At 39.7% G+C, this 26504-nt stretch overlaps 2 long non-coding RNA genes across 3 annotated transcripts in view; one reads left to right on the top strand and one right to left on the bottom strand.

Moving 5' to 3' along the window:
* The window catches only part of LOC126651010 (uncharacterized), a 159367-nt gene that overhangs the window by 114442 nt on the left and 18421 nt on the right, over positions 1-26504 (bottom strand). Inside the window, exon 2 of one of the 2 annotated variants that reach the window (XR_007631538.1) lies at positions 19536-19624. The exons of the other annotated variant lie outside the window; for it this stretch is intronic. This is a non-coding gene — a long non-coding RNA (uncharacterized LOC126651010). The remainder of the gene's footprint in view (positions 1-19535; positions 19625-26504) is intronic. 2 annotated transcript variants of the gene reach the window in all.
* LOC126651012 (uncharacterized) overlaps positions 1-26504 on the top strand; it is a 292912-nt gene that overhangs the window by 40021 nt on the left and 226387 nt on the right. The gene's annotated exons all lie outside the window — the stretch shown is intronic.

The raw sequence follows: 26504 nt of genomic DNA on the forward strand, positions 1-26504 counted from the left end.
GCTCAGAAATGAAAAGCAGGGAAAATTAAAGACCCATCCAATTTTGTTGTGAGAACTGTAACAAACAAAAAACCACCAAACCCTAACAAAACCAAAATAGGAAGAAAAAAAAAAAAAACAACCAACAACACAAAACCAACCAAAAGCCTAAGATAATAAGCAGGCAGGACATGTTTTGACTGAGAAGGGGGGCAGGGGAGACTGAGTCAAGACCCACACAGCACAATGATGAATGACTAGAAAATATATTCTGATAAGTTTGCCCCCATATCACTGTAACACAAGATAGTTTCCATATCAAAATTGAACTCTTAGGTAGGAAACAGGAGAAAAAATAATTGGCTTTCATGAAAGTGGCCAATTTTAGCAGACTGCAATTGTTTCTGGTATGTAAATCTATTTCTCTCTCCAGATAACAAGGAAAACAATTACTCACAGAGAGAACACTTTTAAACATGTGTCTTTGGCAGGATAGGTCTCAAGAATAGCTTATTGCATTGAGCTGAAGCAGTGAGAGAAGCTAATTATTTCCATCAGGAATCTATAGGATGATAAACCAACTTCTCATCTAGTAACAAGCTTTAGAAATTCAATTGACGATTAAAAAATTATTATTTTTTTTATTCAATTGAACAAAATAATCTTGAGATTATTCTGACTTCAAAGTTATTTTGAACTTATCTTGGCTTAGTTGTGCAAAGATACTTTTGTATTTATACATTCCAGTACAATTATACATTCCAGTACAATTTGTTTTACACAATATTTCAGTAAATAGTTGACTGATGCACAAACATTGCATTAGCTACAAATGCATCTTCTTTTCTTTCCAGTACCAATTTTTTTTTGTGATTGAGGGTAAGTGCTGGTGGAGTTAAGAACATATGAGAACTTAGAGACACCTTAAGACATTTCAGGAACCTCCTTCCAGTGGATTCAGTCGAAGGAGAGAAGAGTTCAGGGGAAACTACTTTCTCCTCACCTTTCTATTAAGAATTTCTGCTGCTCTGTATGCCCCATTACAAGGCATTTTAAAAAAATAAGCCTGGAGTAATTTCACAAAACTTATTTAAATTAGTCTAGAAAGTATCCTTTAACACCAGGAGGTTATTAAAGCCACGCTTGATTTCAGATTCCATTGCATTGCTGAATTCTGGTTTCAATACAGTTACACATTTAAAATGCAATTTAAATAAACATTGAGGATTCCAAAATCCCACAGCATCCACTTAGCTCATTTAGCCCACCCTTCATGCTTATCCATCAGCAGTTAAAGACAAGATACCACAGTGACTAAAAGAGGTTTCAAAGGTTTTATTAGCAACGGCATTTTCTTCGAGTACTTCTATGGTTTATCATGTATTTTCATTTCAAGTGAGGGAAATTTGAGACCAAAAATGTTTCAAGTCCCTTCTACTGTACTGTAGCATTTGGTTCTGCTTCTTAAGTAGTATTGAAGGGCCCTGAAGTTATCTCAGTTCCTGGTTATCAATTAAATAATTGCAAAAGTCTGGGATTTGTTGTACATGCTTTGGATTGCAGCCGACATTTGATCCATTTGTTTCTGATGAGGAGTGCATGTTTAGATCTAGAAGAAAAATGTTCTCTGATGGGAAGAGGAGCAACATTTGCTTTCATTGCTTAGTCTGACTGCTTTTCTGTACTGCAGATAGAAATAAATCTTTGCAGCTGGAGGAGAATAAATTTGGATGCAAAGAACAGCCCAAAGTAACCAGAAAGAAAATAACACTCTGTGCAGCAGATCCAAATGCGGATGAGAAATACACAAAACTAGGAGCAGGGTGACACCACACAAGACAAAGTGTAATAAAGGATGTTTCAGCATAGCTGGAAAGATTAAGAGGAAAGAAAAAAGAAAGACTTCACTAAAAACTATCCCCTGATATGCATCCAATCACACATATAAATGTGCTTTTAATTTGTAACACTGTAGCATTTCAAATGTTTCATGACTTGTGAAATTTAACAAGAGCTATGATGCTTTAGGCTGAATCTGTTTTGGTTTTGCCTAGATTACTGAGCCAAACACAATGAGCTTCAACTCAATGCAGCATTCATGTGCTAACATTTTCCCTAGTTAATGTTTTCCTACGTATGTGCTGACAATCAATAGGAAGTGATTAAACAAACCAATTATTTGTCTGCTACATTTGACTGCTTCTCCTCACCCTTCAGGAAATGCACAAAGCCTAATGCGATGTCTCCCCTGCAAAATATATCAGTCATTTCTGCATGCACACTTCTATCACGTGGCCCAACCAGTGGAGAGTGAATGACACCAAACTGCTATCTTCTTATATGGACCTGCCAAATGGTGTCTCAAAACCATTTAAGACTTCAGGTAGTGGTACTACAACGTGTTTAGGTTTTATTCAGTGGAAGCAACAAGCTTTGCAAGAGGAAATCACACCGTTTCAAAGTTTAAGGCACCTATGCTATATTACCTTCCCAGATCTATCAAAGTATTTGAGCCTACACAGGTTAATCACATTGTTGTCTATTAATCACAGAATCACCAAATTGTTAAAGTTCAAAAAGACCTTTAAGATCAACAAGTCTAACCGGCAACCCGGCACCACCACCATGTTCACCATTAAACCATGTCCTCTAGTGCTGAACCCACACTTTTTCTGAACACTTCCAGGGATGGTGACTCCACCACTTTCCATGGGCAGGCTGTTCCAATGCTTGACAATTCTTTTTGTTAAAAAAAAATCCTAATACCTAATGCTTCTATCAACACAGATTCAGAAATATAATTTCAGTCTACAAGAAAAGAAGACAAAAGAACTAAAAATTGCCAGTGAAAAATACATTTAAGTCCCTTTCTGTATATTTTGTCACACGTTGGAACTTGAAACTTATAAGAGGAACTTGCGATAAGTTCAGTTTTACAGCTGAGGTTTTAGACTAATGACTATTAGGAGGCAACTGATATGACCTTCAACTCTTATACAAGATGCCACTAAAACAAATTATTCTTGCTTAGGCAGTCAGAGGAGAAGCCTGCCTGGAAACCCAAAGAGTTCTAGAAATAAAAGCTGGTAAAGCATTATTCTTAACAGACAGGTATAAATATAGTAACCCATCACTCTTCCAGAGAGCACAGAGCAAGCTGGGGACCATCAAATTGCAGACCAGCATGCTTGACAGAAAGATCAGGGAATTGCTCCCATGTTGTCCTGTTAGTAACTCTTACTCCCTAGCCTATTTTAAAACATGCCTGAGTATTATTCTAACATTAATGTTAATGCTAAGACCACAGAGATTGAATTTACTGGCAGTAGGGGAAAAAAAAAAAAACGAGCTAAAAATATTAAGTCAACATAAGGCCAGATTCTGATTGGAGCTATACTGAACACATGCATTAACCCCACTGACTTCAGAGTAATTACACAAGGTTGCTAAAATTAGCAACTTGCCCATAGCACCGAGTAAATTAGAAATGCATAGACACAGATGAAAGGAGAGACAGGAACTGAGAACAGCAAGACTGCCCCCATGAACAATCTTTACTGTGTCGCTGACAAGGAAAAGGAATTCAGGAGAAAAAGCCATTCTATCCCAACTGCTCCCCGGGAACCTGAGCAGGAGGGTGCTGGGGTGGAAGGTACCTTTTAACAAAAGAAGGGAGCGTAGTGGAGAGCTCAGGAAACCATTCAAAAGGAAAGGCAGCGAGTTTGCCTGCCAGGCAGGTTTTTGCAAGATCTCATCATTCTATTTATAACACCACATGCCATGTTACATTACATCACACCACGGGAGATGCACACCACATGCAACAAAACGCATTAGAAACACTGTGGGTTCTCTCCAGAATAAATGCCTGCAGCTCACAGTAGCAGCTCAGAGGCAAGTTTTCCAGGAAGGATTTGAAATTCCTTGGCAAAAATTTGTAACCTACGGAGTTAACTTTCATATTCTGCCAACTCAGCACTTCAGAACTCACAGCATCTATCAACACTCCCTTGTTTTCTGTTCCCACTTTTTTAATTTGTTCAGGGTTTATTTTCCCCTTTTCTCTGAGAACAGACTGCAGGGTAGTCTTTCTTACATTATCTGAGTTTTGTTCCTCTATCTCATTCAGGTATCCTGTTTCACACCACTAAAGCAAACAGTCACAGGCAACACTGCAGCAGATCTGGGGTGTCCCAGAGGTTCTGGAGCAATCCACAGGCTTCACTGCACTCAGGATGGTGACTGGACATAACTTTGGACAGCCTGAACTAGTCAGACCTGTTTTGAGGAGAGGGTTGGTTTGCAGTTAATGACCTCTGGAGGTCCCTTTCAGACTGAATTATGATTTTATGTTTCTCATTATATTTCCTAATTATGTAGTAACCATTTGCCTACAAAACCCATTAATATAATAGCCACGTGTATCACCTAAATTATTTACAGTATTTGATTTACTTTGATTTATTGGGTTCAGAGTTCTCTTAAAGTAGAATAGGCAACAGCAGCTGATTGACTTTATCAAGTGTTTGCTTCTCACAGGAGAACATCGATAAAAATGAGAATGAGTCCAAGGGTTCATTTTAACTTCTGAAACCTGAAAATATCGACTGTATAACAACAAGATGAGAAATTTTACGGAGGCAGGGGAACAATAGCATAAAGTTCTTCCCATTGGTATGGAAGTGAGATAAGATAGGTAGGAATCAACAACTGACGGAGAGAGGTGCCATCTCCTTCTAGGGCCTATCCAGAATATAGACAGCTTTGCACTGGTATCAGTTATGTCCTTAGGCAAAATGGGAGATAAACATGCAGTCAAAAAAAATTATAACTTTGAAATCCTTAGGAGATTATGCATGAAAATCCTTATTAAATGCATATTAGTTTTGAAAAAAGTACTGTGTGAGCACACAATTAATTGAAGACTGCATCACAGCAAATATGTGCAGTGGCACAGAAGAAAGATTGCATGGGACACAGTTGTTATTCCCCAAGTTCTGTAACCTTGTAATTTTAAATTTGTTGGCATTTGTTTACTACAACATTTTTTAAAGGAATATTATTCTGTGTAGCATGTCAGAGCTCATCCAAAGCAGGCACTCCATTTCACTTAAGAGGTGGAAAACATGGAAGAGGTAGTACATTTTGGCATAAATTGAGCAAAACCCATAAGGTTGATAATAGTGCAACATCAGGAAAATTTTAATGACAAGACAGAAAAAGTGAGCCCAAAGTTATGCAAGGAAAAACAAACAGGTTTTAGAGATACTTTGGAAAGAGCAGCAGTAGGATTTAACTCTGATATTTTCAGAACATGTGGTATTATCTATATTTACTTTGGTGAGTCAAGTAGCCAACCATCGACCTCAGTTCTCGTTGCCTATTTAGTGTCTGAGATAAGCTGTGTTTAGTGTGCAGTGTTTGTTGATTCTAAGCATAAAAGGATCTCATCTCTGCTCCAGTTAATAGGATTATATATGCTGAGCAATTTGTGATGTGCCAAATGCCACACTGAAATCTTTACTGAACTAATTGTTTGGTCTCCAGATTTTGAATCATAATCACAGATAGTTTTTGCCCAGAGCTTGTCTTATGGAAAAATAAATAAAGTCTTAGGCTACCAGCAGAGCAAGTGAAAGTAGCTTTGTAATCAGTTGATTTAAATTTAAACCATCTAAAACTATACCTGCTTACATTTCATCTTGTCCAAAAGTATATCCAAGGAAAATAAGTGATGTCCCATGACAACAGACAGGATAATGACAGCTTTTGTGAGGAAATGCCATGACTCAGTGCCAATTGCTTGGACTTTCCATCATACCAGGCCTAATACTAGAAGTTAATTGGAGTGGAAGAGCCTCAAGGAAGTGATGATCCATTCCTGGGTTAGACAATAGTGGAAATTCAGAAAAAGGTCTCAGGTCAAGACTGATATTTTCCCTTTCTCTAGTTCTCTATACCTTGCAAGTGTTTTGGAAGACCAGGGGTGTTCTGGACTAAAGGATGATGCTTAAATTTAAGGTTGTATGACCTCTATTGTATGTGCAGCAAATGTTGCAGCAAGTTGCTGCCATTTAATGATGATATTCAGGACTCTCAACTTCTGCCTGTGTTTGCATTTACATCAGTATTTGAACCTGACAGAGACTCTTTCAAACCCAAAATCTATAATCTCCAAACCAATGTGAAGTGGATTGCCTAGGTGTCTGCTGCATTTTCAGAGCTCCACTCTGTTATTTCACTGAGAGGTGGATAAATTCAGGTGCCTCCTGCCTCTCCCAATACTGATTTCACCCAAAGCACCCACTTCACACCACGATCACAGAGCAGTGAAAGAGAACTTCCCAGCCAGACTTCTCATCCTTCTTGCTTTCTGTGCACTTCTCTCTGAAGCAGGCTCATGCAGACAGAGCACTGAGCATCCCTAACCTGCTTCCTGCGAGCTGACCCCTTGTCACACTAACTCACTGCTGAAATTTGTAACCAGCTAATGAGACCACCAGCAACAGCAGGACACTACTTCTTGGCTCACAAAGTTACAGGACAGTGAAATGCACAATTCGCCTGTAAATGGTTGGGGGGTTTGTCAGTTTCAATGTTCAAGGAAAAGGGAAGCGTCCAGCGAAATGCACGACAGTTCCCTACCGGCTACACTTCTTCTTAGTTAAAAAAAAAAAAAAATCCTACTAATCAGCTAGTCTAGACTTCACATACCAGCTCCTCGCTCTGCAGCTCACTCCTTTCAGCCAGGCAGAATTGCTTCTCAAGCACAATAAATCAACATACTTAAAATACATATTTCCAGCCTGCCAGACCCTTCCTGTCTCTTCCCTTGCCCCTTCACCACATCCCTTAGGCCCTCTCCCACACAGGCTGGTCTCCCCTGGAGGGACCTGACAGCGGGAATTTTGCATTTGGTTTTAACTCAGATCTTTAGGTTTGAATAGGGCTCTGAGATCTTGTACTGGTTGCTTTCTTACCCTTTCTCCACACATACAGAGCTGCAAAGGAAGACACGTACAGCGTGTCTTTCCAAATGGAGGAAAGAAGTAAATCCAGCTTTTGCAGGGAAGCTCACTGGCACAACTCATGTTTCAGAGTAAGGAGCTGAAAGGTGTCTTGTGCAAGGGCTTTCGAAAAGCATCCTCCTACTAGGAAGATGCTTCACTCTCACATACAGATATGACAAGAGACTAAGAAATCTGTTGTTACTGAGGTCAGCAATTTTGCCTGAGCTCTCTCCCTCTCTTGGGATGCTTGTATGACTGGTGGAAGCCTTCTTACCATCGCCATGTCTCTCTTGGAAGAGCTTATCAGCAGAAATCACTGAACTATTCGTTTTGATGGAAGTTTGGTTTACTATTGCTTCTGTTTAACAAGCGCCAAGATTTGCATTTCTATCAGACAGTTTTAAGTGACAATGAGTTGGAAATATACAACAAAGTCAAAGGATCAACACAGCCTTAACCTACATCCACAAGGTCCTGAACTGGAGATTAAAAATTTTGTTCATGTTATCCTTGCACAACAGAATCTGCTTAGCTGATTGTCACTGGCCACAAATTAAATTATAAAATTTGTAAGTGAACTCCTATGGTATTTTTAGCTATTACAATTTCCATGGAAATTTTAATGGCAATAACCATTTGGGGAAAATATTAAGACAAATAGGATTATAAATATTTTTAGATATCATCCATAATTGGAGAAAGAATACACCAGATGCTTTAATACATCTTTGCCAGTCAGTGAATAAGCTGTAACAAGGCAAAAGAACAGGCTGTTTGAGTTGTTGGAAGGTCTTTCCTCTAATCAAACCCAGCTACACCTCTGTCAGTGGCAGTATTTTTTCCCAGCAACTCCTGGAGATGCAGGCATAATTTAATCTCAAGTCTTCCCTTCACAGCTATTCCTCTTCAATAACTTCCTAACAACTTTGCCTCCATCTCCTGTGTGGTACAACCAGCAGAGAGCATGCCCTGGACACTCATTGGGAACACCACCCCTGCAAAGATACAAGCTCATGGGGAGCTTAACCCACCGCCTCTGTGGCGTGTTTTGCCTCTGGTTAGAGAGATGTGGCCACAGGCATAAAGCCAGTGAACTGCACAGAGCAGTGACTAATAGCGAGCTGAACTCAAGCCAGAAAATATTTCGCATGACTAAGTACTACTTCAATAGGAAAATAAACCTTTATTCAGAACCACCCAAAACCACTTGTCTCCAGTATAATGTGGTTCCTATCTTCACTACAAAGTGGGAAAGGAATATTATCCCCATTTTGGGACCCAGTCAAGTTACCAGTACTTGACAAGGTCCCATCTGCCAGTGAAGCTGCAGGTGTTGTCATCACCTGTCACACATACAAAATAAAAAAATACTTAAAGTCTGATCTTTTTGATTGAAATTGAATCTTTTAACCTCTTGCAAGTGTGAAGTAAAAAGCATGCACACACTTGGCTGACAGATGGTAACCTCAGGAAGCAGCAGTTCAGCTGGACCTCTGCACCAGCATTCAGGGAATCAAGCTACACAGAGACAGACCACAGGTCACACAGAAAATCCACAGACAAAGAGAGGACCCGGCATAAATTTCTCACATCTTCAGTCATTATTCTAACTACATGGTCTCAGCTTCAGGTTTGAAGGTACCTTTTAAACAATTACGACAGAGGTGGTTTTTATTACATAGTTTATTTCTCTGAGGGCTTTATGCTGCACATTTTACTGAATCAGTGCTTCCAATATTGTTCTTCTGGACAGCAACTGATGTTTTCATCGCCAAAAATAGCTCTCAAGGTCTTTTAAAAGCACAAGTATGTATTGATATGTAAAGTTATAGTTACCTAGCACTTTTTAAGTGGGCTTTCATGATCCAAATATTCTATAAGCTTTTTCTTATTTCTTGAAATATAGAACCATAATATAAACATCAGATATATTTGTAGAATTTTGAGAATGAAGACCTTTTCATTACTTTTATGTTATTTCATTTCAGTACATTTGATTTAGATTTAATCCTACTGTAAGCATACATGGTATGTGTTTGTTCTCTGCTATAGATTATATTTGGGACTTGGAATCGTCTAGCCCTGCAACCCCTGGCAAAACATTCGCCACTTTATCACAAGTTACACTCAAACCTCCTTTTATAAATTATCAACACTTTGAAGCAAAGAAGTTCATAAACTAGGGAAAAAGTATCCTGGATTATTCCCTGCCCTGAAACATTAAAGTGAGTGTAGATAACACGGAAAATATTCAGTGCTGCAAAATACACCACAAACAGTAGGGTCAGAAACCCAGATACCACACAGCAAACCCATGGGCATTTATGTATATGGACCAAAAAGACATACTGATATACAATTTGAGATGGACCATTTTTACTGGCTATAAGAAACCTTACAACCCTTGCATGTATAGGTAACAACTTTCCACTCAGAAAGCCTGCTTTGGCATTTTCATTGTTTCACCTCTTTCCCCTTTAAGCTTTATCCCAGGCCCCTGGTATTCAACCCAATGATCTACCACAGGAGAAATCCTAGCTTGCATGAGGGCAAACAGGCATTTAAGGCAGTACCTGTCTGGCATTTTCAGAAATGCTCAAAACCACCCTGGATACGTTTTTATTATTAAAGTCACTATGTAATCCCATACTGACATTCTCTTCTCTGTTATTTTTAGATCTGGAGCTTTTCAGGTGGGAACAGAGGTTGCATAAGGGCTGGCAAAAAGGGGATTCCTGGTTCAATTTAAATTGCAGTGTAGATTTCTTTGCAAGTGCCAAGATTACACCTGACCTGTCACACTCTGAAGTTCTCTGCTATCATAATCCAGGCTGCAATTTCTGCAGGTGACAAAACATCAGAAGAACAGCGAAAAGCCACATGCTTTTCACATACAAGTTGTCCCAATTCTTTGGATCATTAAACCAAAGAGCACAAGTTAGGCAAAAAGATGGCTAAAGGCATGAAAGAGAGATCTTGAATATGATATGAATATCACAACCCTCTTATATACCTTTTATCTTTGTAGCTTCCAGAATTAGGCACTAGTATAATCCAAGTACTAATGCATTGCATGTTTTATTCCAACAAAAGGCATTAAGCACACAGAGAAAATGGATGATTCAACTTAAGCCCTAGCTTCATCATGAGTTGGGTTTATCCTGCTGGCCTGGCCTCCAGATGCATGCCTTCCCCATGTCCTATCCTCAGGTCGGGAGGAGAGGTGGTCACCTTTCCTTTTGATCATTGCAGTCCCTCCCATGAGGAGACTCAAGTACATTGGGAGGAAAGGACCTCCCCTATGATCCAGGGGAGAGGGATCAGGTGGATCAGGGAGGAGAGCTGTCCCACCCATAAACCAACCCATCACAATTGCAAACCCCCACTGGCTTTATGTGGGCTGATCAAACATAGGACAATCTGATCCACTGTGGCACTGAAAGAAGTCCTGTTCAGTGGCACTTCAGGCACTCATTAATGAAGCAGATTACACAGGGGTGTTCAACTCAGTCTTTAGTTGCAGCTTCCTTTTAATTACACTACAAAGACTTTAGTAGCACAGTGGTTATGACTGCTAATAGTTTTTTTCGACAATCAGATCTTTAAAAATTTGTGAAACAAAGTTCCCTGATAAAGAAAGAAATAAAAAAAAAACCAAAACCAAAACCAACCAAACAAAAAAAATTAGAGAAAAGCTTTGAAGAATTCCTTAAGGAAGGCTCAAAACAGATTCACACTCTGAAAAAAAAGCCTGCATCAAAGAATAAACTGCAAGGTGAATAATAACTATACTGTGTTCAGAAATTAAAGGTTGGATATCACTCTAGGGCTGTATTTAGGAAGCTCAGGCAGAAAGCAAGTGCTGACAGCAAAGAGTTATAACTCGGATGAGATGGTTTCAGATGAGCCATCTGGCCAGCAGAGGAACAGACGTGGCAATTGGAAAACCTGAAGACACTTCATTATAGCACATCACAACTGAGACTACAATTCTGTTTCCAGCTCTCCTTGAGAAAGCTTTCCCACACACACAGAGCCCAGGCAACAGCTACTCTGATTCCATTTCCACCTAGGAAGTTTTGACTGCCTGCACTCTCTCTCAGCAGTGTGGGAACTTGGAAAATAAAGACAGCAGCTGTCTTTGTGTGGGTGATCTATTGGGGGCTGCACTTTCTGTCACCACAGTGCTTCCATGCAGATGTGAGCTGAAGCAGAGTGCCAGGCACCAGCACTGCACTACTGGAGAAAGCACCTGCCACAGGTGCCAGGAGGGCGACAGGCATTTCTATCGGCAGAGGCTGTTTAATCCTTCCTAGACAAACTCGTGCTCACAGATAGCCACCAGTGCTTTTCTTCACAGCTGACATTTTTATTCCCTCACTTCTTTCCCCTGCATATCACGTTTCATGCCACAGAAAGACGAACCAGGAGGTTGGAAGGGAAACATTCAGTGACCTCAAAGCTGTGACTCATATAGAATTTACTCTATTATTTACACAGTGAAAGCATTAACACATACTTAGCTAAAGTCTTATAGATCACATATGCTGCTACGCTGAAACATTCCTTAACATGAGGTGAATTCATGGTCTTCAATAATTTAATACGGATTTCTTTAATTTTTTTTTCATTTCTTCTCAGCTGTGATGCCTGGCAATCAAACTTTTTATAATCAGCACATATAGACTAAATTTAACACACTTTTGCAAGGCAAAACTTTCTCTAAAACTATGAAACACTAGCACATACTTAGATTTTATCTGTTTGTCAAGTTTTTGTGTGTGCCTTTGGACACACTGTTTTGTTTAACTGGAAGAGAAGTTGCTTCGTTCATTTTCTTGGCAGTGTAGGAGGGAGGGAAAAGGGAAGGAATGAAGGTTTTCTTTTGTGGAGACACACAGTAAGCCATAAAGCACTACACATAATCACACAACATCTAAAGGAGCCTAGAGAAGTGAAATCTTACTGTTCTCAAACACCAAATTTTAAAGAATATGGGGATAAACTCCTTTTTGTTCAGCATTAAGAACCAGTTTGTCACATCTGCAAGAGGTTGTTCATAATACTAGTTGTTTCCCAGTTTTAAAGAATACATCGGATCTCTGCCCCGACTTCACTGTTGTATAAATAAGCTTTTTAAGAAGGCAGGTCAGCATGCATTTTAATAACTGCCATTCCTATGTTCTCTCACACTGGGAATGAGAAAGGTAGGAAATCTGTTTCTGCTGGGATATGGGGCAGACTGTAGCTCACCCTCAGAGCAGCCTATTCTCTTCCACAGCAGGAAAGGTGAGAGGATATCAGCATTAGCATTCCTATTCAGAGCCCACTTCAGAGCCACAATATAGACCTACTTGTTTATCAATAAGGATGAGGACTGGAACTACCAAGTCCTTTTTCTGTCCTCCTGCAAGTTGATGATTTAGCTTTTACCTTGTGAATTAACTTAAACCAGGGGGAAAAGTGCATCCTAAATATCTTTGAGCAGTCGTGTGCTGAAATTCCCAGTTGTCCTTTTTTTTTGGTAAAGTTTCCCTTGTCTTCATTGTTCTTTCTTTATATGATCCTTGGATGCTCTTCATAATTATCTTTAAATTTCAAGAGTTTTTACTCTTTTTTTACTCAATTTTTATCATATGGAGGATTTACACTTTTTTTCTGTCCAATGCAGATGCATAATGCATTACCTTAGTTGAAAACTTCTGCAAGTTCTCCAAGACTGCACAATGTTTAAAATAAACTGATTTCCCACACTAGTCAGACCAGCAAATTTAATGCCTCAAGCACTGTAATAACATGGTTTTAAATAGACTGCTGAAATATTAATCTTAGAGCTCATTATTCTTTCACTCTGCCTCTATTATTTGACTTTTCTTCTTTCTGTCTATGTTTCAATATCCTCTGGACATCATCACATAGAGAGGATGACTCACATATTGGGAGAGCTGTGTGTTTCAAACCACACTGTGTTCCAAAGGAACACATTCCTTATTCTTCACATGTAGCCAGGTTCCTTTGAAACATCTCGCCCATCTTCCAAAAATCGCTTCTTTGAGTTTAAAGATATTTATATTAAACTTTGTAATACTGTAGGTACCTTAGGTAACCAAACTTTAGCATTATCTTTTTTTCTTTGGGCTTGTTATTTCTCTAGTTGCTCTGCCAAGTCACAAAAAAAGTAAATCAGCTCTCTAACAATTCCCTTGGTGCAGGGAAGACATCAAACTGAAGAGAAGGAGATTGTGAAATGGGATAGCAAGCATAAGCAGTAATATTGAAGAACTGAAACAGGGGCATTAGAAATTGAGAAAGATACTATTTAAGGAAAGATTATGATCATGCAATCTTCTGTAGAAATTTTATATTATATCCCAAGATGGACTGGCATTCAGACTGAGCCTAAATTTATTATTTATTTTTTTATATGTAATTATTAAATGCATAAAATTTTGTTATGTTAATAGCATAAAAACATTTTCGTAACTATTGTTGTGTGTCATCTGATTTAGTCAAAGGCTTATAAATTTCCCATGAATGTCATAAGGGTTAGAAATGGAAAGCCTTCAAATCACCAAGGAGACAGGTCCTTGTTTCTAGGAGACAAGTCCTGGAAAAAAGTCTCAACGGGGGAAATGGGAGGAAAATTTTCAGTAGCTAACTTCCAGACAAAGACACTTCTGCAAGAGCAATGGAAGTTGCCTCAACCTGCAGGACTACAGATTTGGTAAGCAGAAAAAAAACCCTGCTCCTGATTTTGGCCAGAATATACTTCATCCAGTAGAGCCAGAAGATGCAAGAGTGTGTCCCCTTGGATGCAGTATTATACCTATCATTCTAAGTGCCTATTACAAACTTAAGGATTTTCCAGTATCTTCCTCAAAAAGAATGTTCCAGCTTAGTCAGTCTTTCAGGACACTCATCTGTGCTTCTCCGTTCTTCAACTAGACCATAAAGCACACACATCCAAACCAACCAAACCAACCAACCAACTAAACAAACCACCAAAAAACCAAAACAAAAGCAAAGACAACAACAAAAAAACACACAGCAACAAAAACTACCGAATTACAAACAACCAAACTGTGCTTTGGAGAAAGCAGCTTGTAGGTCTGGGCAAGTTTCAGACTTCACATTGTTATTAGCAAAGATAAAGACAGAACTCCTGAGTGCTGCTGGCAAGTGTCCTTTGGCTCCAGTTGAGCTTCCCCTCCGTTCTTCCAGCACAGATCCTATGCCTTGCTCCAGGCATTGTTTCTGGGGTGTAAGCACACAGTGGTCACCTCAGGCTTCTTTGCAAGACTGAATTTTGTCCAAACTAAGTGTGCAAGACTTGATCTTGACTTGTGAATTTGATCCCCACAACAAATAAGACATTCAGTGACCCCTGCTTGGCTGTCTCACCAGGTGTTTCTCCCTTGCAAGAACAGGCTGTTTGATGATTGCCAATTTAAAAAAAAAAAACAAAAAGGGATCCTTAATATTAAACCATGCCTTAGTGAGACACATGAAACATTTCTTCCTTTCCTTAGGGTTTTATGCACTGTACAGTAGGGAGAAGATTACCATAGAGATTAATGTAGTAGAATATCACTTTTTACTCAATTACTCCACACTGCAGGCAGATGCCTGGGAACAGAAAACAAAGATACTAACCCAGAGGGAAAGTATCTCCTAAACTGAGCCACCTGGCTAGACCAGCAGGGACAGAGAAGGAATCAGTCAAAGATATTTTCTTTTACTTTTTCTTAAGAGAAAAAATAATAGAGTGATTGCATTGGATTATTTTGGTCTAAGGGATTGGCATTCATATTCTCCTCAAACCAATTTTATTACCTCTGCATACAGTTTCATAATAACCAGCAGAGGAGAAAGAAAAGGCACCATAAAATTCCAAGTCTAAAATAATCACAACTGGATAACATATCATTTATAGATTCTGCTAAGGGGTGGAAGGAAAAAAGTAGCAGACTTTTAAAAATAAATAAATAAATAAAATACATAAAATTAGAAATTGGGGATAGAAAGGTGCACTTAAAATTTCCAGCCACAAGCAGTCAAGTTCAGTTTTGCTTTCAGCCTGCAATTATCTAAGACCTTATCTCATTTATATGGTAATAACTTGTCTCATGTCAACTCAACAAGCAGAGATAGCAGCTACTCAGCGCTGGCTCCTGGAACGCTCTGCCCGGCTGAAGCCTCCCGGCGTGGGCGGACGGACCCCGCTGGGCTCGCAGCACCCATCAGAATTGCCAATGAGCCAGGCTTCCAGAGCTGTGAGGAGCATACAGAGGCAGGGAATTTCTTGTCGCTATGCATTTAACGCAGCTCTCTTTACTGTTGCACACACTTGCCATGAAAACATTTTGAGAGATAATTATTTGCCCAGGGAAGAGGAGACTTTACCGCAGCATTTCAGCGAGAGCTGTTCCTCAAAAAGGAGCAGCAAAATTTCGTGGCAAGGTTCAGAAACTATTTCAGGAGGATTACTACAGCTCTAAAGCTGCATTTTCTCTAAAATCCTAATTAAATATAGATGAAGTGAGAAAAATAAGCCAAAACAGATCTGGACATTAGTGAGGGATAAAGGCTTTGGTCTTTTTCAGTTTCAGAGGTAATTACTAAGGGATGTCTTATCCCCTCACCAAAGCAGAGGAGGTGCACAGGAACCTCTCGATTCCAACTAATCCCACGGCTCTCAGATATAATAATTTTATGTTAGACAGCTAGCAAACTGGCAAACATCAAGATAGAATAACGATCTGGAATACAGGTAGCCCATACAGATAACAAACCTCTCATCGCTCTCCTGAATGAAAGTCCAGCTACTCTAACGAGCAATTTCTCAAAGACATTAACTGTGATTTTGCCCATAACCCATTATCCATTTTGGGAGGCAAGAGAATGTTTCAATTCAGCAAGAAATTTCCTATCAAAAGCTAGATAGTGAGGTGTGGTGATTGTACTAGAACTCTGATCAGGGCACAGTGACTTCAATCATCAAGCTCATACTTCCATCCCACCCTGAACAGAAAGGGTTTGGTTTAAGGTGGGGGAGGGTGATTCATCAAAGTGTATCTTTAATGAAAACCAGGCAACATATGGTTTGCAGGCATTACTTTCTAAAGGGGTTCTGTGCCACTCATTAGAGTCAAGAGTATTTTGAAGGTAATTGAAGAACAACAGCATACCTATTGTTTTTTGTGGGGAAAAAATCAGAAGGGAAGACCAGGCTTTGGCTTATGCCCCTGTAATATTATTACACATTATGTTGCTCTTTCTCTTCTAGATGATACAGGTGGATTTTTGAAGGATAATGTCTCAGTTCACTCCCTCACTCTTTGTAGGTTATAGGAAAGGGAAGCCTGCTCAGATCACACTGCTGATGGAGCACTGGGAGTCAGTGTTTTAGAAACACCGATTTAAAATGCTTTGCATTCAGAACATTGAGTTTCATGTGGGATTTACTTACTGTCTTTAAATACAACAAGACATTTGTACTGAAATACTATTATATACCTAGGATCGCCAATGTACAACAAAGGATTTAACATCCATATGTTTGATGACCGTGTTATCCTTTTACAGAGAGAATGTTGCACACAAATGCTTTAATCCCTACCAGATCACAGTAAGCCCTGAGCCCCACAGTCCACAGTCTTTAAGATGCCACTTAAAGTTTCTGACCATCAGCAAGAGCTAGATTTGCATCGTTCATCTCTAAAAGCATCCCTTTAGGTGCTTCAAGTCTATGTTAAGAATGTAAAATTAAGGTTAGCAGTTCAGAAAAGCTCTGAAAGGGATCTAGAAGCTTTCCTGTAAGTGCAGCTCTCTCCACCACCCCAGCAATAACAAAACCCATCTATTTCCACCCCCAAAAATCAAAATACTCCCAATGTCAGTCATATCACATGCTCCTGGAAGTGCTGGATCATGGACTGCTGTACTGGGACGTAGGGAAGTAAATGTCAGGGCAGAGGGGATAGATAATACTTTTGTGAAGCATTGGTTCTAAGATGCTAAACAGCAAAAGTCAGTTTTGGACAACCAGAAGCAGCCTTGGGAGAAATATGTGAATAGCAGACAACAGAAATTGTTTTGCCTTAGTTCATACAAGGAGTGCTGAGTTTATGTACAGAGATCAGGAGATTCACTTTTTAACCCTAAACACAGAGGATTCAGTCTCCTGCTGGGTCAGGAACCAGGGAAAGATTTTTGATAATGAGCAGTTGCAACCTATGACACCTTTTAAAGTGTAAAAATAAAACATAAGGAGGGATAAAACAGTTTATCAGTTGAGAACAACAGCATCAGTAATGAAGTTTCACTATTAATAAATCCTGCCTCCAGAGCTTTTCCAGAAAGCTTAACAAATATTTCATTGTGTTTCATTTGGAGAAGTAATCCAAAAGAAGACTCTGAAAATCTTGAGGAAACATGAAGGAACTGTTTGAAGTGTAAATTTTTGAAATGCTAATAGTTATGAGGAAGCATTAGTGCTGTTTAGCTGTGATTGCGTCAGGAGTGGAATGTCTATCAGAGTGATTTAATGAGCAAGATGTCCAGTGTAATGCTATTAAATGCTTCTCAAGTATAATAAGGTAATATTCCAAAACCAATGCAATCATGACACTGTAGTCTTCAGCAGAAAGAGCATCGCCTCAATGGAATTTCCCCCCACATCCAACATGGATAAATTCAAACCTAAAATGTCACACACCTTGTCCACACAAGGGAATCTCAGTCACTGAAAACACCTCACTTCTGTTACCTTCAGCACAAAACAAAAAGCCACACGCTCAGGGCAGAACAAAAAAACCAAGGCAAGCATCTTACAGTCTGGAAAGTTAAAAATCAGTGAGGGCAAACCTCATTTGGAGTTGTAATGAACAACTTAGTCTCTAAAGGCTTTAAATGAATATGCTCAAACACACTAGTAAACATTTTAAATATGTATTCACAGTCCTGTTGGATTCTAATGCTCCTCTGATGAATAAAACTGATTCTCCTCCTCAGTAAATAATTCAGTAGCAAAGAATAGCTTGGCCTGGAAAACAGATGAACAATGGGCCAAGACTTTAGATAGTTGTTTTTTTTCTGAGAGATTTTGGCTTCAATTTTGACATTGTGGGGAAATTTTTCTGCAAAAGAGGAAGTCACACAAATAAATGTGAAGTCTTTGTATTCAGAGCTGCAGTTTATTATCTGTATTTTCTGACCTTTATTCTGTTAGTGGAAGAAGAAAGAGCTGATGGCATGAAAAGAGAACCCAGAAACACAACTTATATAAGTTACTGCCACAGGAGAGTAATTTTCATATTCAAGGACAAAGTGTGGTTTTGTTCTAGCTGTGGTCAGACACATTGCTCTTGTGATACAGTATGCTGGTATTAGATAGCTGGGAGTGCAAGATACCCAGGAACTTCATCTAGAGTAGGGTCAAGAGCAAAATACTATTCTGTGTTTCTGAGTGGGGTTTTTTGTTTATTTAATGTTAGCACAAAGATGCATCTAAGTACTGAAGAGCAATCTGATTAGGATTGAGACTAACAGTAATAAGGCACTCCTAAAAGAACAGGTAAGCCCAGTTTCCTTCCTGCTAGAAGTATCTTTAAACCAGAGACTTTAAAACAGGGTAAAACCTTTCCCAGGTTAATTCCATTAACTCTGTGAGTCAGAACATGGTTTGTCCTAACTCACCAGGAGGCCTGATCCAAAACCCATGAGAACCTTTTGAATCAGACTCTAATAAAGAACGTAGAGGACAGAAAAGACACATTCATTCTTGTTATTAAGAAAATACAGGAATTTGAGCCACACATGTTCTCAATATTACTTTTGTTAGATCAAGGAAAGGCATCAGTGAGTCTGAAACAACAATCACAAGGCAGAAACCTCTTGGCATTCACCTGAGCCTTCCTTTCCAGGCAGTAAAATTCCAACCCAACAAGCTTCTATGAAAAACTGAGATACTCACAAGCATTTGCAAACTATAAGCACAAGATCCTGCAAAATACTAAAGCTACCCTGAGAGACCTACTGTTTAAATATGAACACATAGTCAAAAAGAGTATTGCTCTAACAGAAATGAGATGCCCAGAGGCATGTTAAAAGACTGGCAACTTTTAGCAGCCAGTTTGGAACTACATTTTAAATCTTAAAAAAAAGGAAGGTGTTGGGGTTTGTTTGTTTGTTTGTTTTGGGGGGGGGTTTTGGGGTGTTTTTTTGTTGGTTTTTTTTTGTTTTGGTTTGGTTTTTTGGTTTTTTTTGGAGGAAACCAAAGTTGGGAGGAAAAGTTGGGAGGAAACCAAAGACAAGATATCCCAGAGCCTCACCTCATTCATCTTATATTTTTATCAAGTTTTATAGGGTTTGGATCCATCTTGTTTCTAGGCAACTTTAGGAAAAACCTTATCTATACAGTATTTTCCATGAATAACTCTTTTAAAAAAGCACAAATAAAAAATTTCTCTTTGTATTATTTCACAAAGAATCTTCCTCCTAAGTCAGAAAACTACTTATATCCAAAACTAAATATATATAACTGACCTGTTTCATTTAGAGCTTTCTCCATGAACAGTTTGCTTAGCTGCATGAACGAATCTTCATTGATGACCCTTTTGACTGTGATCTTGGCACTAGAAACAAGGAGTGACACAACAAAATGCTTCAATCTGGAGGCAGAATACTAGAGACTTAGAGTCTAGAACAGATCAGTTCAAGAACTGTAAGTGTAAAATAAACTTTAGAAAAAAGTAAACAAAAATAGCAATCACTAAACAGTATCTTCTAATGAAACAATTTTGCACAAAGGAAGATTAAGTGCAGTTATTCACAGCTGTTACATTTTGTAAATGGAGGCCATCACCAGTTAAATCCCAGGAGAATCAGCCCTATCTATAAACCACCCATCTGACTACTTCTGTCCCTAACCTTTCCCCTTTATCCCAGCCCCACATCACATCAGCATTAACGTGGTTCACACCTGTCTCTTAGAGACCAGAGTTTGCTCCAGACCAGAACTATCATATGCTGCCCCATTAACTGCATTGAAGGTCACATAGCCAAGGCAGCCCAGTACAGCTGCCTTGAGGTGCAGAAGGGCAGCACTTCACACCAGCTGAACCTTCATCCTGTCTCCTCTTTGGCAGCAGCAACCTCCTTTCATATGCTGACCCTTGTGACTGCCAGGATGCCATGAAAGGGCATTTCTTCAGCCCTACGACCTCAAGTTGGGCTCCTTTGCCTCTACTGAGTGCTGTTCTTGTAGCCAGCAGCTGTAAGAGAGCAGACTCACAAAGTGGTTTCAAGCATTTTCTTGCTTAACACTCAAATCACAGCTACACAGCACCTCACACACCTTTTTCTTTTCTTTTGATTTTTACATTTCCATATTGTTTGATTTTGCATTTCACTTAGACAGTCTGTGCCCCAAGACTGACTTTTCAGCTGGATCTTCTTTGTATGATGGTAGGTGGAGGACAGAATGATCTTGGGATCTCACAAGCACATGTATGGGATGTATTTTTATAAATGAACAGGCTCAGAAAGATTCTTCTATTTTTAAGGGGACAAGCGTTTCTGCAAAATTTTTTACTGGAACATCTTATACACAAATCCCATCTGGATACTGCACACCAGAGCTCACATCAAAACAGAGACATGGAGGGGCTTATGGAGGTGATCAGAGGAATATTTTCCCATGACAGAAGGCTAGAAAACTTGTCTTGCACAGTAAAACACAGACTGAAAGAGGAGAGAATTGCAGTCTGTAAGGTATTCAGGAACTAACTACCAGGAGAGGAAAAGAACTATTTCATTTAATAGAGATATTTAGATAAACGTACTGTATGAAAACTTACCACAATCCCACCCATCCTGTAAACTAGAAGAAAGATTCCAGGTATTAGGAGAATAAAGCTGGGGAACTCTCTTCTCAAAAGTCATATTTTACAAGGAGGAAAGTGAGACATAAAAAATTAATCCCTCTACTCAAGTTCATATGTAAAGTTTGTGTCAGAGATGGGAATCAGATACTGCAGACTTAAATATAGATGAAGTGAGAAAACCAATGTGAGAAAATGGATTAGATTTTTATAATATTAATAAACTGATAATAAATAACAAGGAAATTGTCAGTGGTAAATCAGTACTGCTAATCTTTAGAATGATTAAAAAATACTTTCCTTTTAAAAAATATTTACATTTCTGACACAGAGTATTACCTCTTGATGCTACAGAATTAATCAAGATGCTTATAGGCAGTCTTTTTCTTCTTTTGCATGGCAGAGAAAATAATTTATTGATAACTCAGTATATATGTTTTTCTGGGTTGTTTTTTGTTTGTTTGTTTTATTGTTGGAATCAATACAGTCAACATCCTCAGGGAATAACATCCATAATTGTAAAGTTCAGTTATAGGCAAAAAAGCTTTGATGCGTCTCTTACTACTGAACTCCTTTTGATTTGGGACCATCACTTGAATGCAATCTACTTTTTTCCCTCACAGAGTGCTCATCAATCTGTAGACGTGGATTTTTCTCTCTCAGTTCCAAAAGAGATCAATGAGGATTTCTATTCCAGGATTCCCAAGGGTGTTTCCCTTATCAGTTTCATTGCCATGCCTATTTTACCTCAAGACCTACACACTACTTGCTTCATCAGATTTCTCTAAATCCTAATTCCAGTACCAAAATCCCACATTTGTTACTTCTCAGTTAATCTTCAGATGCTCACCTTATGCAAACAGAGAGATGTATTTGCTATTCAGGAGGAAAGGTTTTTGAAAATGGTGTTTGTTTTGTTCCTCAGGTCCCCATTGCCCTTCCCTGCTCTGGGAACAGGGACTGTGTTCCTGCTATAAACAAGTTGCCACTGTCTCCAGGAGGGACACAGTGATACAGGGTCACGCACTCTCCTCAGTGTTCCCTCGTGCTCGCAAGGATGTGCATCGCCTGTCTTGGGAACCTAGATTCCCAAATAACATTAAAAATGCAGTCCCAACCTTCTTTTCCCCTCGGCCTTACATGAGGCAGAATCTCTCACATTTTTCGGCAGCCCTACTTTGTAAAATGTCACCATTTTTCTTATCTTCTGATTCCCACTCGAGTTAGAAAGTTACCTCTAGTAAGAGTGACCTAGTCTGTGCTCTCATCTTGAACTCTCCTAAAACTGGAACCAGAGAGTGCACTCAATTTATCCAGTCAACAACATGCTGGACAATATTTGAAAGAGAAACAGCAGGACATGCAGGCAGCTTTTATAGGAAAGGTTGGTCCTCAACGGCCACAACTACACTATTTACATTCCTGGCTTCTCCACAGTCATTACTGTTCTCTGGCAATTTCTATCAGCAACATTTCCTGCCTTCCATGGGACTGAGTCTGAATTGTGCCATCTTACCACTTTTTCTCTGTTGTTCCAAACAACAAACCTCTTCATTTTCCAGCAAAATTGAAAGACCAGTTTCTCACATTTTGTCAGTGGGATTATAACAGAAATTCCCCAACATAATGCAGTCTTATGGCAAGATGTGCAGGGATGCAGAACTGAGGGTTATTCCTTTCTTCAGAGTGGATGAGTTCTCCTGTCTACCTGGGTAGAGACACTTTAAAACTTCTCTATCTCTTTACTTGTCCAGCAAAGTGCTGCCATTAGCACCCAAATGCCCTGTCTCAGCACCTCATGAGTGCCAATGAGTTAATAACCACAACAGCTTTGCAGAGAAAAACACTTGAGAGGAAATACATCAGTGGAACTTAAGGCTCAGACTTTTGAGAGGTATTTAATTGACATGAGCCATATTCCAGCATGACTTTCACAGCACCCCTCTGCATCACTGTAAACCTACATAGTTTGCACATATTTCTGCCTAAATATCTTCATAAAACTGGAGCAGAAATACTTAAGTATGTCTTGCTCTAAGTTCTTAGATGATTTGGGGCACTTCTCTGATACAAAAATGCTTAACTTGGACTTTCAAAATCAACATGAGGTGCTGCCAAAGCATCTTTGCATTCTGTGCAGGTTAGTCCCAGCACGCGGCAGAATATACTGGGAATTTCTTAGGGTCTCCCCTATGCAGGAGCTGGAGCATCTTCTAGAGAGACAGACTGCACCGGGAGGTACAGGACTTGTATGTGTATGTGATGGCAGGAGGGTCAGTAGAAGAATCTTGCTGAGGCAAAGAGGTGCGGGAGGGCCCCACACCCTCTGCTGGCCCCTGAGCCCTGCCAGCTGTGAAGATAGCAGCCTATTTTTCTCACAAGGGCATTGTGCAAGTGTGCAGGCAAACCTGGTGTCATGCTGGTGCAGAACCACGGAGTTAGAGCTCCACTGCTCAGCTTGAGCTGAGAATTAAACGCTGTGCTGGGATCTGCCACTGGGCATACTGAGCTGTCACTCTTCAGAGGGCTTGGTTGTGTAAGTGAACCAAGGGAATCGCTAAACCACAGACAATGAAAACATCTTTAAATGAGAGATTAAATGAAAAGAAAAAAGTTTTCAAAATGTCAAGGTTAATGTTTGCGTAAAACTAACCTGGGAATGTCTAGATGGTATGAGTGTAAACCTTAATTAAAACTTTTTAAGTGTGAATACAAAACTAACTTCGGTCTAGACAGTCATTAAATCTATTCTCTGTAATGAAATACTGGTCCTTTTGGTATTTCCGGTCAATTTTCATCCTCATCCTTGCAACTATGTGTAACATTGATACTCAGATTCCTGTCTGTCAAAACCAGAGGAGCCATGTGGAGCGGGACCACAGCCTCCCACATGGTTCCTGCTCCATATCCTCCTGCACCTGTGGCTGGGCCAGTGGCTCTGTCCTCAGCCTGGCTACAGCTCTGGGATGGGCAGCAGCCTCTGGAAAAGGAGTGGTAAGTCTCTGTCCCCACCCCTTCACTGGACCATGACGGTTTGTGCAGAGGATGTCAGAGGCAGTTTCTTCTTTCTGCAGAGCACCCCAGCTCTGCCTGGGCTCTCAAGGCAGCCTGGAGGAGAAGCACTTCCCTGTCTTACAGCCTGGTAGTGGCACTGCTATTTGGACAGCCAGATATAGCAGAAATGGAGTCTGCAGTGCCTCTGAGAAAGCCTGGCCCTGGCACGTCTCCAGCAGATTTTAAGAAATCAGTTTGAAGAGCTCTGGGATCTTGTTTTCTTGCATTTTGCTGTTAGGGAGCATCATCATCCAGAGTTATCTACAAATTATCTATAAATTATCTACTTAGGCATCTTCCTGATCTTTTATTTTTGTTCTTGAAATTAAACTGGTTTTTAATTGATTTTAAAAAAGGAAAGAGAAACGGTAAAACTCCCCATGATCTCAAATGTTTTGGTTATTACTGGCTCAGAACATACCACACTTCCAAATACTATCCTTCCTGGTGAATTTTAGAAGGAATGTATATGTGCTCTGAAGACACACAGCGCAGTTGTACCTTCCTTCCTTCCTTCCTTCCTTCCTTCTATCCTTCTATCTGTCCGTCCATCCTTCCATCCGTCCTTCCATCTGTCCTTCCATCCATCCTTCTGTCTTTCCTTCTGTCCGTCCTTCTGTCTGTCTGTCCTTCCTTCCATCCTTCCATTTGTTCTTCCTTCCTTCCTTCTTTCCATCCTTCCTTCCATCCTTCTGTCCATCCATTCTTCCTTCCATGTTGCTCATACTTTTTTGTGTGCACAAGTAGAATTCAGTTACACTGTCAAGAATTTAGTGGAATCACTACGATTTTTGCTTAGAAACTCAAACCTGCCTTAGACAATCCCTCTTCTTTCACCTGTCTATCCTTTCTCAAGTTTATCATTGCTTTTCTTAAACAAAAATTCCCATTTTGTGACCAACAGGTACTCTTTTTTTTAAATATGCCTTATTCAGACACAGTTTGCAGCCTTTGCTGCCACTGCACTGTGGCTTTCCCCAGGGCAGGGTCTGGTCTTGCACTGTGCTAAAAACCAACAAAAGTGGGAAAAAGGGGAGGGGACAATCAACACATTAACAACAAAGATTGAAATCACTGGCTCTGCCACCTGCTCCCTCTTACACTCATAAACTCAGACAAATTTGCCTTCATCTGTCTGACTCCCCCTGAGCATGAACTCCACAGCTGGACTCCCAATAAGCCCACCAATATCATCTCAGCACCATGAATACCAGTATGTTAAACTACTATTGTGGCTCTGTAACAAAATGAGGATATTGAAATCTTATATCAAAGACATTTTGTTAGGGAGCCATAATGTTAATTTAGCATTCTGTTTTTCAAGGTGCTGAAACAAGGCTATTTCACAGGGTCCAATCCACACAGAGCAAACAGACACGACCGGTAATGCAGCTGCCCATGAGCAAACATGGTTCTGGATATTTAGTGAGAATAAGTGTAAGTAGGAAGATTATAGCTTTCTTCAGGATTGTCACTAACCAAACAGATTAGATTGGAAGCTCGTGGTTTTTTCTATACAGAAAAGGCAGTCTGAAGTTTAATTTCATTTTCATAAGAAAAAACAAGGAAGTTATTGCAACATATAAAGCCAAGAGCATATTACAAATTTTCCAACAAAAGAAAAGCATAAGCTAAGAGTCAGGATTCTTCAAATGAATGTCAAAATATTTTGACTTACGTATGGATTGCAAATTACCAAAGCTACCCCTATTAAAGTAATGTAAGATCCTACTTTCTTCCCAAAGCAATTTCAAAACAAGCCATTCTTTTCCTCCAGTACATAAAATAATGGACTTAATGCAACTAAATCCTCTCCACTTTTTCTCAGTTACGGGTGAGGAATCTCAGACATGCAACGATGTGTGACAGAACAGTAGAGAAAAATAATAGTCTAACTCTACAGGAGACATGTCCTGACATAGTAAATCAGCACTGAATGCTCTTAGGGCTACTGCCTGCATTCATGGTTTTCTTTTCTTTGTTAAGTTGAAACCTGATGATGCTTTTTAATGAAAACCTTTGCTCAGAAAGATTTTTTTTTTTCTACTGTTTCCTTTTTCTGATGTTTTTTGGTTTAGGTTTTTTATAAGATAATTATATGCTTTTCCTAGCTCTGATGGCAAATCTTTATATATAACGTGCCTAGATCTGCAGAATTGAAAATCTTACCCCCTGCCACTGAGACAAATTTCTGAAGAGAGGGGTCTAGAAACTCAGTGTCTGGAAGGTGACCTACTCCAGTCCAAGTACACTGCTACAGGAGGGAGCAGTCTCAGAACTACAAATATATTAATAGCTCCTGGAAATTTTGGTCAGAAGGAAACAGGACAGGGACCCTGTAGAGTTTTGGACAGGAGGCACCCTGAGACGATTCAGTCACTGTTTCTGTACCCGTGGCATTGGGTCAGAGCTCATCCCAGTGAGGAGATTAGAGCCCTGATAAAGATCACCACCTCAAGCCTCCACAGCACAGGAGATCCCCAGTGCCTGACAATGATATTGCAGTGAAGGCTCTATCACCATGTGCAGCAGGACGGATTTCAGAGCCCTGCCCTCCAACCACAGCATCCCCATCCCT

Source organism: Myiozetetes cayanensis, unplaced genomic scaffold (assembly GCF_022539395.1).
Source record: "Myiozetetes cayanensis isolate MyiCay16 unplaced genomic scaffold, myiCay2020 scf6-25, whole genome shotgun sequence".
In the NCBI taxonomy this organism is placed as follows: domain Eukaryota; kingdom Metazoa; phylum Chordata; class Aves; order Passeriformes; family Tyrannidae; genus Myiozetetes; species Myiozetetes cayanensis.